The following is an 18,735-nucleotide window of genomic DNA, read 5'->3' on the forward strand; positions in this document are numbered from 1 at the left end:
CTGCATGACTAATATCTTATTCTGGAAGGCATTGATTCTGGAATAAATAAACTAATTTACAATTTAAGCTACATGGTCCTATTAAAAGTATAAAGAAGGTGGTGGTAAGCAGGTCCAAAAAAGGAACCAGCCATGACATACTGGACAACAAGAGAGAGAAAGGTCAGGAGACTGTAGAGACTGCATCCTCCCAAAGATGATGGGAAATAGCATTCTTCCTTGAGCTAATTTATGCTGTTGGTTAATCCTAGGGAGGGATTGTGATAGACCTGCTGGGTTTGGTATAATCTGCCAACCCTAGTTACCAAGGCAGTGATATTGCCTAGGACAACTAGGAGAAGTATGAGGAGAGGTATGAACTCAAAAAGACAAGACAAACATATGACAAGCAAAATAAAGACAGCACTTGAGAGCCATTCCTTTATCTTACATGCATGCTCATTAACTGCTTAGAAAAAGAATTAAGTTTACTAAGACTTTTAGTATGTTTTATACCCTTCTGAATATGATCTAGAATAGAAGCGATATGATCATATTCATCAATCATACAGGTACAGTATTCAGTACTAATCAATGCAAAAGTTCTTCTTTGATCTATAGTTACTAGATCTAAGCTCCAGCTATTCAATACCATAAATGTTGTCTCTCCATGGGAGCAAGTCATAATGCCAAATGTGTTCATTTAAGTTCTACTCACATTACTCTGGTAATTATTGCTCCACTTGGTATGTCCTTCACACAGCCAGCAGACTAGAGCACTGTTGACCCTTGGAGGAAAACTCCAATGTTTCATCAGCCTTGTGCATTCCACTCTTTATCCCTATGAAACAGAGTCAGCCTGGAGGCAATGTTTATTGCAAATCTGGCCATATCAGACCATCTCTGGCTGCTGTAGGAGTCCAAAACTGCAGTGTACTCTCTATCTACTTCAGGAACATGTCCAGATGTGGTAGAAACTTTTATGTTTTAGGAGTCATAGTGACCAACTTAGAGAGTATTAGACAAATGTATGATGATGCAACATACCAGGAATCAGTTGGTTTTTATAAATGGTATTTATTTGGGGAAGAAACTTACAGTTACCAAGTCATAAAGCATAAGTATTTCCCTCACCAAAGTCTTTCGCCACATGTTGGAGCAAGATGGCTGCCAACCTCTGCAAGTGTTAAGGCTTCCTGGGTTCCTCTCTTCCCAGGACTTGTTACTCTCCAGGCTCATCTCCTCTGCGCTCTCTATAAGGCCAGCTGTAGAGTACCAGGCAAAGGACTCAGCTCTCTTCCTGTAGCCTCTCCTGTGTCCAATTGAGCCTTCTCTCCTTCCTCATGTATATGCTTCTCTATGTGCTACACTCCACCTTCTGAATTTCAAGAAGACATTAAAATATGCACAAAACCTTAAATCAGTAACAGTGCAAGTATAAAATCATATCACAATCAATTTAAAGAAACAGTTTGTCTTAGGACAAATTCCCATCTGCTATAGACTGTTGGAAATTATAAAACCATTTATCTGCTTCCAATATACAAATAGACAAAGTTTAAACATTTTTCACTACAGTAAGGAGAATCTGGGAGATAAACATGAGTCATGGGTCCTGAACATTTCTGTAAACCTGCAGGGTATACATCATTAGATTTCAAAATCTGAGTCATTCTTAAGACCATAGATGGTTTCTTCTCCCTGGGGCCTCATGAGGACCCCCCTAATCCACAGACATGACCAATGACCATTTCTTGGTTCCACCCTCATCGAGCATCTGGGTGGTGACCAAACTCCAGATCTTACCCTCCAAGTACCTTTGGATGATGGCCACAATTTCCCTGACCACTGGTGAAAAGTCTTAGCCCCACTAGTACAGTGAAGTAAAGGCAACATTCTCCCTAATCTTTGGCATACAGGCCCAACTCTCTCAGAGCAAAGAGTTGGTGACCTGGATTTCTGTAATCCATGGAGGATAGGCCCACCCCATTCTGACATATAGGGTGGTGACTTCAATCTCCCTAATCCTTGGGGAATGTGCTCCATCCTCTCTGTATCTTGGGGTGGCAAAACTCTCCTTGGACATCAAATGGGAACATCCAACATCTTCAACTGCCAGGGCAAAGTCACTCTCTCTTTACACATGGGTGGGGTTCCTCTCTTGGCCGAAGGCCATGTCTTAATTCCAGATCTTGGCTTCCATAATTTCTCTCTTGAAGTCATCTTCCTTTCAATATCTCCCTTCCATGTCTCCCTTTTAGTCCAAGCTGACAGTGATTCTGCTCATACAGTTCTTTCAAAAACTTGTTGGTTTAGCATAGAAGAAACAGGGGTCCAAGCCATCAGACTGTAAGACTTTCCACATGTCTTTCCTAGATAACACATCTTCAGTTCTGATTTATGAATTCCAAGTTTGTTAAGTCCTCAAATGGGTCACCAACATTTGGGAGCTTGATTTCCAGAGACTTGGAAATCTCAGAATCCATTTTGTTCAGTTTTCAGCTTCTCTCTCTCATCTAGTGTTTTGCTGTCAGCTGCAAGGAGAAACAAAGCTGCATTCTCTGAGTTTACTTTGGAAATGCTTTAGGTAATGCCCAGGCTTGCCATTTTCAAATTCCATATTCCGTATAACATCAGGAGTCAATCTTGCTGAGTTCTCTGCAACTTTAAAACATGGATTGCCTTTACTCCAATTTCCAATAATAGTTTCATCATTTATTTCTAAGGCCTCATAAAAAGTCTCTTTTGCATTAATATTTCTATTAGCAGTCTCTTCAAAGCACTAAAGGATTTTTCTACCAAGCATTTCACAATTCCTCCAAAAATACCCTTTACCCATTTATAAAACCATTCTAACATTTTTGTAATTGCAAAAGCACTTCCCCACTCTCTGGTACCAAATTCTATATTAGTCAGCCAAAAAGAGTACTAATGCAAAATACTAGAAATCTGTTGGCTTTTGTAGAGGGTATTTAATTTTGGTAGAAGCTTTCAGTTACCAGGCCATTAAGTGTAAATTACTTTCCTCACCAAAGTGTGTTGCCACTTGGTGGAACAAGATGACTGCCAATATCTGCAAGGATTCAGGCTTCCTCTTCCTCTTAAGGTCCTGGGGGTCTCAGATTCTTCCAATAAAAGCTGTAGGGTGGGATAAGTCTTGTCTCTCTCCCAGGGTTTCCTCTATACAGGCTGTCTCTTTTCCTCTTATTCTTCTCCTGTGTGTTTACTTTCCAGGGCCACCTCAAAATTCCCACCTCCCTTCTCTACAGTGCAGTTTCTCTGAGTCCCTGCCCATCAATGTCCCAATGACATGGCCCAACCAAAGCCCCAATGATCATTTAATCAAGTAAAAGTGAAACATCTGAATACAATAAAATCTAATATGCCCAGAGGAATAGACCAGCTTACAAACATAAATCAATACCTATTCTTGGAATTCATAAATAATGTCAAACTGCTATAATTACCAAAGTCAATTGCCATATATTGGAGCAAGATAGTTGTTGACATCTGCAAGAGCCCAGGCTTCCTGGGTTCCTCTCTTCCTGGGGCTCATTTCTCTCCAGGCTCAGCTACTATGCTTTCTCCACAAGGCCAGCTCTACATTCTCAGGCAAATGGCTCTGTCTCTCTCCCCAGGGCCGAATTCTCTTGGGGCTCTGCTGTTCTGCTCTTTCCCATGTGTTTAGATTCCAGGCTCTGGCTCAAAACTCCCTTTCATCCTCCTTCTCCATGTCTTTACCTCCGCAGGCTCTGCATCAATACTCCAACCTCCCTTCTCTATGGTGAAGTCTCTCTGTGCGTCCCCACTCACTAAGGGGGTGGGGACTCAACATCCTACCGACATGGCCCAATCAAAGTCTTAATCATTATTTAATCAAATAAAAGTGAAACCTCTGAATCCAATATAATCTAATATGCCCAGAGGAAAAGACACGTTCAGAAACATAATCCAATATTTATTTTTGGAAGTCATAAATAACACCAAACTGCTACAGACATTAACTCAAGTAGTCAGACACCATGCAATATACTGAAAGCCTGGTTTGAATGCACAAGAGAATTTGATGATATTGAAATTTATCTCTTAATTAATACACACTTTCTAAATACTTCCAATGCAACTTATATCAAATGAACTTAACTATTTTAGTACTTTACTTTTTACTTTTACACTTACATTAATTAGGAGGTATTTTACTTTAGCAGTACAGGAAAACTACTATCTTCATTGCTTTATGAAAACTTAACATTCCCAATGTAATCAAGATTATCTTCCTTTACCACCACCTTAATATGCAGATTGAGGTGGTCTCCACCAGTTTTCTCTATTATGAAGCTACTATTTTATATCAATATAATTTCAGGTTTTTATTTACTAATGGTTTACTGGAATAAGCCATTTAAGTACCTCTGTTTAGAAGATGCTTTTACAATCTTCTTATAATTAACCATAACTACAGAGATTAGTTACTTTACTTTTAAATAAGCTTATTAAATTACAGTTAACAACCAATTAAACTTACCTTTCTCCATTTAAAAGTCTTATCTTACATTTCTCATTCTGTTCTGTGAACACTACTCATTTCACTTTAAGACAGATCTCTATTTCATTAAACAAAAACTTACAATTTTCATCATCTTAAATATTTAATATATATAATGCTAATTAATTAATTGGTATCCTATAAACCTAGGAGAATTATATCTAAGCTAAATAAAATTGAAACTGTTACAGTTCGTGCAAGAAATGTTACTTATTTTTCTTCCTTCGGGAGGCTAAAATTTCTTTTCTTCAAAAAATACTAAAATTGTGAATAACTTTAAAAGCATACTGTTCACTAGGTTTTGGGATATATCATTATTTAATTTGTTTACCCATAATTTAGAGAATTCTTTCCATAGTTTTCAAGGATTTTTTTCTTTTACATACTGAAATTTGGCAATGGGATTATTAACCACTTATTTTAAGGTTGTTAAAAGGTTTAAATTGGGAAATTACAGCACATACTATGATTCTTAATTCCATGGCCTAGAAGATAGAGTTTTAATCTGCCACATCTAACCCTTCCCTCATAGCTCTTGCAAAGAGAAGGCCCTGGAGGCTGGGTGGGTCAAAGATCTTAGGAAAAAACTTTTTCCCTTTCCCTATAGTTTCTATATTCAGATTCCTATATTATCTTTACATTCTGCTAATTTGGGCTTCAGGAATATTCATTCACATATATAATCATGTGCTTAATTTTTATCAGTTTGAATAGAACTCTTTTAAGAATTTTCATTTGTTAATTTGATATTACCATCCCAATGTATGAAAACACTTGCTGAACAAATAGGCAGACACAAATAGAAAGTTAGACACAAACACTTAGCTCTCTAATGTTACTTTCATTTTCATTCGCTTACAAAACAAGTTTAAATGCAAAATAACATTTAAAAGACATCTTTGAAGGCTATTTCTAATTAATCTGCACTGTGACCGTGCAGTTTTGCACATGAAATTTCATTCCTTTTAGTTATTGGCTTATAACTATATTATTCCTAATATATACTTTAAAATACAATCTACACCATTTTCCTTTACTTCATACCTTTGCTTATAATAATGTTGACTTTGACAGACCTTGGTGAGCAAAACTAATTCCATATGTACTCAGTGATGTCATTGAAGTCTCAGGGAAAATTGTTTATTTTATTTTTCTCATGACCTGCTGCTTTCAGAATTCTTGGTTCTCAAGGTGGGAAGTTCCCCACTCCCCAGTCCCCAAGAGATAACAGGACTCCATCAGCTTCTTGGCTGGAAGAGTGGATGTCCAGCCCTGAGGGCCAAGGATTCCATGAGGCAACAATCTCCATAAAGTTTGTGGGAGTTCCACTGGACTCTTTTCCAGAGTTAGGAAAATTGGAGTCCACAACTGGATAATCATGAGAGAAAGTAGGACTATTAATACCTGTGGAAAAACAGGAGACAGGGATGTCTTAAATTTGCCTTTCCTCAAGCCATAGGGAACAAAAGTTTCCATGGATTCCAACAGTGGAGAATAGTGTGGTTACTATTGCAAAGGTGAGCAAGTATACCCAAAGGTAAGGCCAGTCCTGAAATAAACATAAACAAAGGCAAACTAAATTTAGAATTACCATTGATAGTTCAAGTCTAAGTGCAAAGAAGCTAGTACCATCGCAATAGTAGGTCTAGGTTAAATCCACCCAGTTACAACAATTTCAGATATTATTCTTTTGATGTTTTGTAACATAAAAACATCTATATAGTGATCTTAACTCTGACAGTTTCCAGTAAGTTTTTACTTCAAAACAAATTGGGCATTTTCTTTTATTAACTAAGCAACTAAAACTGTTTTCTTTGTAATATTAACGTTAAGTTTTTCTGCTTTTCAAGCGGTTCCACTAATTCCACTTGTGATTTCTTTTATGAATCAAATCCAATTGCAGCATAGTATTGACATTTAAACACTTGTTTTTAAGTTACCTTTTACTGTTTTCCAATTTGTGATAGGTAAAACCCAAATCTGAGTTCCTAGGTGTGAGCAGACTAACAAAGTTAAAGTAGGCACAGTTGAGAACAGAAGAGAGAATTTTACACACTTAACATAGGGAAAGATCTGATCTAAGTCATTCTCCAAGAACTTTTTAATCTTAATTGATAACTTATGAGGAAGCTTCTTATTCTACAGGGGAGGAGTTTAGTAAATTACCTAGATTTTGATTCACCACTCAATCCCCTTATTAGGCACAACTGGCACAACGGAGGCTAGAGAGGTCCAGAGTTCAGGCTAGGATGAAGTAAGTGGCTCGCATGTTAATTAAGAGAATAATGATCTTACCTACCATGTCAAGGGTCACCTGAGGCTCCTTCTGTTTGAGCTTCATGTGTAACTTCAGGCCCCTTCTGTCCTCCCATGGTGCAAGGCCCTGACTGGGTGGCAATAATATAGGCTGTGCATGAATTCAAACTTATCTAATTCTGTATCCAAGTGTGCCTAGTTTCTAGGAAGCCAATTAAGTAATATATGTCCTATAGATTTTAAATATTCAGAAAGGATGTAGACTGAATGTGTATTGTATTCAAAGTTACATTCAGAAAGAATGTGGGTGATAATGTTAATTCAAGCTTACCTAGAAGGTAGGCAATATGCAAATTCAAGCTTACCTGGAATGTGGGTGATATTCATATTCAAGCTTAGCTGGTATTCAAACAAATGTCTAAACCCTAAAAAAACTAACAAAGAAAGTATTTTTTGACCTCTAAACCTCTCCTGGCCCCACCACATGTGTCTCTTGTATAAAATCCTCCACTCAGGGCTTGGCTTTTTGGATAAAAGTCCACCAGGCCCAGCCATTCATAATAAATCTTCCTTCTCAGAAAATTTCTGAGTCCTAGCCTTCAATACATGATCACTGAATCCTCCCTGCTTCCATTACATTTCCTGGGGGCTCATCCATCTTCACAATGAAGGCCAGAGACAGCAGTATTTCGTTGCCTCTTTTGGATACCTCCAAGGAAGCTGGAAGAGCTCAGGGGAACCCCAAGCCAGGGCACCCTGGACCCCTTTTAGTCCAGAAAGAAGTTGTGGGCTCTGCCTGAGCCCTCCTGAGGAAAAAACAAAACAAAACAAATCTCGATGTGCCAAAGGGTCTAAAAGGAAATCCTGAGAATGAAAAAGGACCTCTTCAATCCAAATGGGTAAGATCCCTGGGGGCATCAAGTAATGTTACAACCTAACTATATGCATTAGAAGGGGGGCCTGAACAACTCCCAAGAGGGACCCTAGTACCCCCAAAACTTTGGGGGAAGCCATCTTCTCCAGGTCTGAAAAGAAAAACAAACCTGATGTTTGGTTTTAGCTGACTGCTGGTTGGCATCTGGTTTTGCCTTCACTACGATAGTGAAGGTTTAATTAAAGTGGGAGAGGCATTAATGGGTTTAAGTCCCACTCCCTACCTCACTTTAAAAAAAAAAAGGCCTACTGCCTCTTGTGCCTTTATTTTGGTTGCTCTCTGTCTCTCTCTCTCTTTCCACTGCCATAGAAAGTGAGATGCCATTATCCCAGAGCTTTCCACTGGGATGCATCTTGAAAAATTGGTCTGGATTTGGAAGATCTTGGTTACAGAAAAATGGATTTTTTTTTTTTTTTTTAATGAAGCTTGGTCTGAATATGAGTTGAGCAGTGGAAAGTTTTGGCCAGAATTAGGTCTTTGCTTTGGTGCTAGATTGCAAATGAGCTTGTTTTTTAAATAGCTAGTGTAGGCAAAGAGTCCTGTTAGAAGTTCCGCCTTGCTATGGTTGCACTAATTAACAATCTATAACTCAGTACCCCTGCTATGCATTAAAGAAAGATAAGCCCCCTTCCCCACAGCCTATGAGGGCACTTCCCAAAAGCTAAACAAAGAAGCCTCCTAAAAATAGAAGCAAAAAGTAAAAAACTCAAAAACAGCCATACCAGAGAAATGAAAATCATGAGTCAAATTGATGGACTTTGTGTTTTTGTCTGTGTGCCATGGCTCTTTAGTGTTTGTCCATTTATTTGATGCCAGTTATGTTTTCATGCCTCCAGATGGTGGTATTGAATTGGGTGAAATGGTGAACTTTGGTGAGGCTGGAACTCTGGGATGCCAGGTCAGTTGACTAAAAGAGGGTCTCTTCATTCTCCCTAGAATAATAAGCATGGCTTCTCACATGCCATGGGAGTGTCTTCTCAGGAATTGGGAAGTTCTGCCTGCTGCTGGTCCACATGGCCAAAGAGCTGCCTCTGTGTGAAACCCTGAACTCCACTTAAACCAGTGTTAAAAAACAAAACAGGGAACAGATAGATCTGAGACCTAGAAACCTCATGTCATGTCTCCTTAAAGAAATAAGGAAATAAACTTCAAACTTCTCCATTTAAACTCGTCATGCCTATAAAAGGTGTGAATAATTGTCAAAATAAAGCAAGCTCATGTGCCATTAATTAAGGTCAAAGAATTCCTAGAAATGATGAAGATATAAAATTCTTCTATTTTAATCTGTGTGTAACCTTATGTTCAACTTAGAAATCTGTGTTTAACTTTGTCAGTTTGCTTGTGCCTAGGAAATCAGATACGGGGTTCACCTGTTACAAGTTGGATAACTGTGAAGGGGTGAAGGGTAACCTAAAAATGAATTTTAAATGCCAATACCATCTTGCTAGTAGACTTAACGCATAAATCACAAGTGAAATTCATTTAATTTCTAGGAAAGCAGGAAACCTACACAAAGTTGTTACTAATAAAAGTATTTTAATTGCAATTAAAGGTACCCAAATTGATTTTAAGTAAAAACTTTCTAGAAACTAAGAGTTGAAATCATTGTATAAGTACCTTTATATATAAAACAGTAAAAGAATTAATAACTGAAATTAAAAGATGTAGCCTAGATTTCAGCTATTGTAATGGTAATCTTAAACTAATTTACCTTTGTTTATGGCTACTTCAAGTATATCTAGTGTTTACTATAGTAACGGTAATTATAACTTAAACTTACCTTTAATTATGGTTATCTTATAACTAAGTTCATCTAGCACCTAGACTTCAACTATTGAGATGGTAATTATAAACTGAATTTGCCTTTGTTTATGGTTACTGAAAGTCTGGCCCCACCCCTTGCCTCTGCTTATCATCCTGAAGCAAAGAAAAATTGTATCATAGCATTGAAAACATTTTGGTTATAAGCCATTAAAAAAGCCACAAAGGGGGGAACCACAAACCCCTAATCTGGAGAAGCCAGCAAAAGAAAACCTTCAGGGAAATCTTTCAAATGTTATTTTGTAGTTGAACTTGTTTTGTAAAAAAATGAAGAGAAAAAAAGGAGAGTTTTAAGTAACTAAGTTGTACTTCCATGTCAAACTATTCGTGTCTGCCTATTTGCTCAGTGTATATCTTCATATATGAGGATAATAATATCAAATTAACAAATAATTCTTTAAAAAAAGCTCTATTCAAATTTTTAAAAATTAAATATGCAGTTACATATGTAATAAATATTCCTAGAACCCAAATTAGGCCAAACTGTATGAACAAGTCAAACGGAAATCTGAATATAGAAACTACTGGAAAAGGAAAAAAAAAAATTTCCGAGCTCTTTGACCTGCCCAGCCCCCAGGGTCTTCTCTGCAAGAGCTCTGAGGGAGGGACCAGGTTTGGCAGATTAAAACTTTGTCTTCTAGGCTGGAGAATTAAGTCAGATTTTCCTGTAGTTTCCTACTTTAAACCTTCTAACAGCTTTAAATAAGGGTAATTACTAATCCTATTACCAGATTTCAGTAAGTAAAGAAAAAGTCCTTGGAAACTATTTAAAAAAATCTTTACTAAATTATAATTAAATAATTATATATAAATAATTATAATATATTCCAGAGCCTAGAAGTCAGTATGCTTTTAAGATTATTAACAGTTTTAAAATTTTATCGAAGACAAGAGGTTTTAAAGAAAAGAAAAAAAAAATCTTTGTATAAACAATAACAGTTTCAATTTATTTAGCTTGAGTATTATCTCTTTGGTTTATAAAATACCAAGTTAAATTAACATTATATTTATTAAATTTTTAAAATGATAAAGGATGTAAGTTCATGTTTAATAAAATTAAGTTGAACAAAGGTAGATCTGCCCTCTCCTAAATGTGTGAAGTAAAATCCATCAGTTGCTAATTGTAATCTAAGGTAAATTACCCGGTCTATACAGTTGTGTTTAAGTATAAACAGTTTATAAGAGCATCTTCCAGATTAAAGCATTTGAATGGCTAGTTCTAAAAAGCCATTATTAATTAATGGCTGTAATAAGGTGTAGGAGGGAAATCTGGGTTTGAACGGCTGCTTTAGCAGCTGCTTTAGCTTGAGTTTTCATTTTTGCTTTACAGTGTTTGTTTTCTGATGCTCTGGATAACGCATAACAGCCATTTCCTGAGGTAACAGTATGACTTCTAAGTAAATTTAGGACTTTTGCCTGTGTTTAATAGTTGACTTACTGTTAGTAAGCATGCCTTGTTCTCCTTACACAGCAGAGTGAGTGTGAAGGAAAAGGAAAGCATACTTAGAGTCTGTGTAAATATTAGCCCATTTCCCAGCCGCTGGCTTTAAACTTCGAGTAAGGGCAATTGGCTCTTCTTTCAGGACTGAAGTTTCAGGGGAAGAGCTCTGGCCTCTATGGTTTTAAATTGAGAAACCACTGCATAGCCTGCCATTTTAATTCCTCTTTTATTAAAACTGCTTTCATCTGTGAACCAGTTAATGTTTGGGTCATAAGATGCTCATCCTTTAGATCTGGCCTGCTTGAGTAGTTTTGGTAGAGTCTCAAGGCAGGAGTGGAGAAGGGGTGCTTCAGGATCTGACTTTTGGCCCTCTACCAGTAGTAGGGTGGCTGTGTTGAGAGTTTGAAACACCCTTATCTGCACCTTGGGGATTTTAGTAATTGAGCCTGGTATTAATTAACAGGCTACCTGCTACTGCTGGCCCTGGGCTCAAGCACATCCTTCACCTGGTGTGAGGTAAAGATTGTGAAAGGTTGCCCCCAAGTTAATTTGGAATGTGGGCGACATGCTAATTCAAGCTTAGCTGGTATTCAAATAGCTAAGCCATAAAAAATGAATAGTCTTTTTGACCCCTAAACCTCTCCAGGCTCCACCACATGTGTCTCTTGTATAAAAATAACCTAAAACCTCTACTCAGGGCTTGGCTTTTTGAACAGGATTCTGCCAGGCCTGGCCAGTCACAATAAATCTTCTTTCTCAATCACCGAATCCTCTGTTTCCACTACAGTGAGGCAGCTTGGGACCAGGCTTTTGCTGACATGGAGCCTGGATTCAGGTGACCTTGTTGTGACAGTGCCATTAATGGTAGCAGCTTAAAGGTGACCCTATCCTGGACTCTGTGCCTGCCATTCCTTACCTCTCCATCTTGGTGGTGTGTTCTTGATTGTTGAAAGCTAAGAAGGCTGTTTCTAAAAGGGAGTTAATGGAAGTTTAGGAGATCATGGAAAGTTTCTGTAGTTTCCTGTGGATATCTGAAGCAGGCTGGCTAATAAAATGTATTCCTAGGAAGAACTGCCCCTACCTTGATTCAGGAACTACCAGAGGGTATTTTTATTGCCTCTACCAGCTTTCCTTGAAATGAGGCTGGGTTTCTCCATTCTAGCTCTGAGTAATTTCCCTAATGTTATGAATATTGACTGGTTTCATAGAGCATATTCTCATCCCTTTAAGTAAACATGTGACCACATGGCCCTGGACCTCAGATGAAACTATCCCCTCCTTTCCTCTTATACAGGATTAAATGGAATGCAGGGTCCCATACAGAGGCCACTCCTGACTAGAATACAGCCATGTGGTATGGCAGGGAAAGATTAGACTCTTCCTTTTAGATCACCAGTAGTCAGGCTGTCCCAATTCCTGAGAAGACACCCCAATGGGAGTCTGCTGGAATATTGGAAAAGTCATGCCCACTGTTCTAAGGATAATTTTTTTTAAAAAGTCTGTCAGCCGATCCAGCATCCCAGATACTGGCCGGATTAAACTTCTACCTTCCAAACTGAAGCTTCCAAGGCTCAGGCCTTGGGGAATGTTTGGAGTTGCTCTGGTTCTTAGCATCCTGAGGAGTCAAAGCCTTGCTATCAGGTGTCCTTATGGCAAACTAGGTCTTGGGAGGTGTTGCCACCCAGGTTCCAGACCAAAGCTACCAAGCCCTGTGATTCTTCCCTTAAAGGGACTGGCTTGAAACACTTCTTTTGGCCTGCTCTTGCAGAGGTCTTAAAAAGGTTGGCCATGAGAGGAGCCACTGCCAGGGACCAAGTTTAATGGTTAAACCCAGACATAGAGGTACATAAAAAAACAAAGACTAATTGTTCTGCTGTTTAATGCAGACAGCCTCAGGGGCTCTTGAGGTAATGGATTAAGAAGAATCTCAGGGTCTCCCAGGAACTGAGTATGGAACAAACCTCTGGGCATGGTCCAGGGTGAGAATCTCAGGGGCTGTAATAATAAAACAAAAGAGGGTGCAGGCAAGCTTTAATTAAAAGCTCACCAGTCTTCAGTGGGAGCCTGGGAGTATTACTTGCCTCTTTGTTTCCTGACTTTGCTTGCCAAATGTTAATGGAATGCTCTGTGTTCTGGGCTTCTAGATTCTTGGACATGTTGCATAAAATAATTTAAAGATGTGCCATAGGGTAGGGAAGGGAGTAAAAAAATTGTTAAGAAACAAGAAAGGAGCTAAGTACACAGTCTGAGACATGGATTGTGGATGTGCTACAGGATGATTCTGACCAGTAAATGTTTTTAAATGGATTGATTTTTAAACTTGTATATAAATGTGATAAATATAATATGCCTCAGGTTTTAAATCTCCCTAACTAAAGGAGAGGACTGGTTATTGAACTTGTAATTTGAAATTTCCCTCAGATGCTCTTAAATTGAAGACATTAAAGTTGTACTGAAATGAATACTTTTCATTCTAAAGAAAAATATACAAATATATTATGAGTAAGAAAATGATTATTATAAAAACTTTTGAAAACATGTGCCTTAATTTATCCTTAAAATATAGTTGTTAATGTATGTAAAAGAACAATGTATAATCAAATAAAATGCAGTGTTTTTAAAAATTCCATTTTCATACCATTTATACATTAATTTTTAGAAATCTAAAGCTAAACTTCCAAATTGAATACTCAGAAATGTATTTTTTCTACAATAACTGTGAACATTCATTTTTCTAACTAATAACTTAGTAAACCCAAGTTCACATATTTTTGGAGGAATGGGGAAAACACCTGGTTCATGAATATCAATGAATACTTGACATTATTATTATCATAGATTCCCAAAGTGTTTCCAGAAGCCACATCCATTCTCTTCCCTCTTAATCTCCACCCATTTCTAAACAATATCTAAAGTTCTTATTAATTCTACTTCTTATATCTTTCCACTCAACCACTCTAAACATGCTTTAATTACTAAATTTTAACACTTCTTTCCACATCTGTTTTTGACCCAAGTTTTTTCCCATGCTAGAACTAGATTGACTTTCTAAAACAGAAATATGATTATCTCACCCTCCTGTTAAAACATTTCAATATCCCATGACCTACACTTTAAGAGTGTGGACTGATATCAAATTCCCAGAGTTGTATTCTTATGGTAATTAACTAAGTGACCTTGACCTTGATCGAAATTATTTATACTTGCCATATATCAATTTCTTCCTCTGTGAAGCACTGATAATTAATAGTATTGCCTACCTTTTGGAATTATTGAGAGGAATAAAAAGTGCAAAATGTATATAGCATTTAAGGATTACATAAATGTTATAAACTATTATTGTCATTATTGAAAGCTACATATAAATGCTTTCTAAAAGCATGTGGGCAAGGAATCTACACCTCAAGGGCAGGGCATTTAACATCTGACCTGATACTAAGGGCTCTAGATCCCTCTTTACTGAAAAGAGTCCTGTGTCAACCATTCTTCAGTCATAATTATAAGACTCACATTGATTCTCAAGGTTGTTTCTGTCTGGGTCATAAAATACATGATGAACTTATTTATATATACACAAATATCCACCACATAAAGATTCAATATGCATTTACTTAAGAAATAAAACAATAATTAATTAGCTAGGGATAATAGATGATAAAGAATTTCAAAGTGAGTCTACCTAATCTACTGCCACTCTACCCATAGACCCAGCGATAACAGTTAAGAGCTAAAATTACTCCTCCCTCTACTCCAGCCTCAGTTTAGGAACTTTACAGATGCTATGTAGTTAAATCTTCACAACAATCCTATGATAAAATAAATGTTATTATTCTATATTTTACAGAGAAAAGCATAAAGAGGTTAAATAATTTAAGTCACACAGGTAGTTTTTAACAAGGTGGTATTAAATCCTGGCAGTTGATTCCAGAGCCCACAAAAACATCTGCAATATACTGCAATACCTTTGTGTATAGCTTACCACTTAATGATATTCATACATACTCTCCAATGAGCATATTTTTGCCCAGCTTTTCTCTTTCTTGATACTAGTTCCAGAGAAGCTTTACTTGAATAACAAGTAACTTCTATACAGCTAGAAACTGTTTAATTCTATTTAAAAATAATTATTCATTGCCTTTTAAAATCCTAAGGAAAATAAAATGACTATTTAATCAAACAATTGTTAACAAATACCAGTATACTTCTGTTTATCTTAAAACAACACAACTGGTAAGTATATATCTTCCTTGAGTGCCATAGGATACCCAAAACCTACTCATGCTTGCCAACTAGCAATATTGATTACTTTTTCCTAAACAAACAAACAAACAAAAAATAGAAAGGATCTATCAGTCCATAAATTGAGAACAAAATTCAAATGCATTATTCAAACTCCTGGAAGAATTAGAAAAGAAAACAGATAAACAGAAATTTAAGGACAGCTGGGAATAATTTGAGTTCTCTTCTTGAGATACCTGAACATTTAATCCAGTTTTTAATTTAACCAAAACTAAACACTCTTGTCACATTTGGGGGTAGATAATGAGAGAAAACTGAGATTTTATACTTTCAGGAAACTAATTCATGTTAGGACTGATAAATTGATAGTGAGCAATATGTGTTTGAAAGAATAAAATCTAATTCTCTAAAAGTTCCTAATCCTTATACAGGTTGGAGATTGGTTGCTAGGGGACTAATATGAGAGTAATCATGTCATAATACTATTATCTCACTAATATTCATAATAATTCTATTATTTATGTTTTAATATCTGAACCCATAGTGGTTTATATGTTATGCAAAAATATTTAGTAATTATTCTCTTAACAGAGAACATAATTTTTGATGTTTAAGTCAATCCTTGGACAGGTTTAGACATTTTTCAGGAACCAGAAGACAGTAAATATTTAAATTTTAAATGCCAACTTTGTGATTCTGGAAAATTTGTTATTGTAACTAAATAATATAAAAAGAGGCACTTGGATTTTAAAATTATTTTAAGATAAGATAATACACATATTATAAGTAGATACATATTTAGCATTTAAATTTGGTCCACAGTAAAACTAATTTTGCATTAAATGTCAAATTTTTAAAAATCTATGAATTTTGTAGACAAAATTAGCATCATGAAGCTATAATCCATGCTGTGTAGCAATGCTCCAAAAATGTACTCATCAAATGAATATACCACATTAAGGAAAGAAGTTGCTGATGTGGGAGGAATGAGGGTGTAGGAAAGTGGGGTATATGGGAACCTCTTATATTTTTTATTGTAATATTTTCTGTTAAAATGATAATTTTAAAAAAATTTTAAATAGCAGCATATAAAGTTAAATGACTCACTGAAAAAATTTATAGTCATATGGTTTAATTTCAACCATTACAATGACTGTAGATAATGTTAATATGTTTAGTTAAGTAAACAGATAACTACTTGATTAAATCATGAAAACATTATTGTCATCTACATTAATAATTGCATTTGTATTATGTGTTATCAATAATCACAAAAGTATTTTTTTGTTGTTCAATTAAAAAGATAAATTTTTGGCCTGGATTGCAACCAGAAATATAGACATCTGAGAATATTGTGATTTTAATTGTCTGATTTGTTTGCTTAAATTTTAAATTAGGGAAAAAAAAACAGATTTAACACTCAAAAATTGCATCAGCAAAAGTGTTTTTCTTTTTAAGAATGTAATGTAGTAGATAATTTTTTACTATCCTAAAAAACAAAAACAAAAACATAGTTGAATTAATTCAGTGCTATGACAAATATCAATAACCAAATTTTCAAAAGTATTGTGGGAAGAAAGATTGAAGTAAAATGAAGTATGTTTAAATTATGCTTAAATTTGGAATTGGGTGGAGAAATGGAGAGGCCATGTCATTCAAAACTGTATGAAGCTTTTTTTTGGGGGGGGGGGCTGGTACCAGAGATTTAACCCAGGACCTCCTACATGTGAAGGTGCAAACTCAACCACTGAGCTACATCTGCTAGATGAAGTTTTGATTGAAATTTTATCCATTTTTTTTATTTTCATGAACTGATTAACTAGTTCATAAAATTTTATGAATATAGTAACTTTGCATGTAAGAATAGTCTGAGACAAATTTCTGGTGCTTTTTCCAAATCTTTGCCTTTTGTAAACTTGGAAATAGCCAAGAAAATTTTTAATGTAGTGGTTCCCACAGAAATTTTTTTAAAATATATTTTATTTCTTTTCCACATGCTGTTTGTTTCTGGAATAGCTAATTATTCTCAGAGTTAAAAATGATGAGAAATTTTGGATGACGTCATAATATTTCCTATGACTATCCTCAGTATAATTAGGTATATATGCTTATTTGAGTTTTTTCCTTGCTTTTATTGTCTATGTGAAATCTCAGCTCATTAACAACATCCAAACTCTTTGAATAATAAATCATAAGAGTAGATTGAAAGAAGAGCATTTATTTCTAACGAGAACCTGGGAGCAATCCTTTCTCTCTTTTTTTTGGATAAGACTACTCTAGCCATTTAATTTTATGTTTTTATTTCTTCAGCAGTATTTTGTATAAAACAAGACAAAGGATATTTTCATTCATATAAGCTTTTAAAAAGTATTAATATTAATTAATTAATATTACTATTAATACATTAATTATTAATATAATTAAATTATATTTAAATGGAATAAACTTGATCAATCATATTAATATGCTATATTTATTTAATTATATATAATACATATTTGTTTACATATATAGGTAATTATATATACACATAATATATAACATACATATCTATGTATATTTTTACATATATACACCATTGACATATTTATGAACATATAAACATTTTGGGGGGGATATAACTGATTACATCTACAAACAACAAAGCCAATTGCCTTCATCAATGAAAGAAGTCTCCCCTTCCAATCAGTTGGAGATGTCAAAGTGAGAACTGAGAGTTTTAGTAGTAGGAAAAAAGAATTCCTATCTCTACTTCAGACAGATTCTTCTGGAGAATTCACTGTCGCCTTCATTTGATTTCCCAACTTGCAGCTTCTCCTCTGGAATTCAATTTTACCTCCATTGAGTTTCCAAATTGTGGCTTCCCCTATAGAAATCAGACTGTCAATCCCCTCAACAACCTCCTTGTGAACCAAATCCTATAATAAATCTCTTAAATTTACATATAGCACCCAGATTTGGGTTTCTACTATCATTCTAAAATAATAGGAACCAGGACTCTTTGGAGAAATAGTTAATTTATCAGGGCAAGCTATATACAAGATGACCCTAGAGTATCTTGTGTTAGAAAGTGCTAAAAATATAAAATAACAAATAAAATGTGATAAGGATGTATCAAATGGACAAAGGAGTAAATTGAGTTCTTAGTGGTCAAAGCTGGAACAAGTTTAGCACTAAATTAGATAATGTAGTTGTAGATTATATCACAAAGTATAAAGTAAGTAATTGAATGAATAAATGTGTAAGTGGGGGAGATGAAACAAATGTGTCCTGCAGAATAAAGCCACATAATTCTTTGTATCCACACCAATCTTAAGGAGAGAGATGGTTATTCCTCACTTCTTAAGAGTGAGCCATACTTACCTGGCAGAGGAGACGCCATGATCACAAAGGTCGTTTTCCCAGAGCGAGGCTGATCCCTTGCATTGAGGATCTGCACACCTCTATGATTTCCTCACATGGGGAAAACTCCACTGCATAATTTGTGATGGTGGAGGACTGCATTCATACTTTCCCACA

At 35.7% G+C, this 18,735-nt stretch overlaps 1 non-coding gene across 1 annotated transcript; it reads left to right on the forward strand.

The window, feature by feature from the left end:
- Window positions 1-18,571: 18,571 nt before the first annotated feature.
- LOC111763281 (U1 spliceosomal RNA) lies at window positions 18,572-18,735 on the forward strand. The gene has a single exon (XR_002796173.1). It is a non-coding gene; the product is annotated as a U1 spliceosomal RNA (small nuclear RNA).

The sequence above is a fragment of the Dasypus novemcinctus genome, chromosome 4, assembly GCF_030445035.2.
Source record: "Dasypus novemcinctus isolate mDasNov1 chromosome 4, mDasNov1.1.hap2, whole genome shotgun sequence".
Lineage (NCBI taxonomy): Eukaryota > Metazoa > Chordata > Mammalia > Cingulata > Dasypodidae > Dasypus > Dasypus novemcinctus.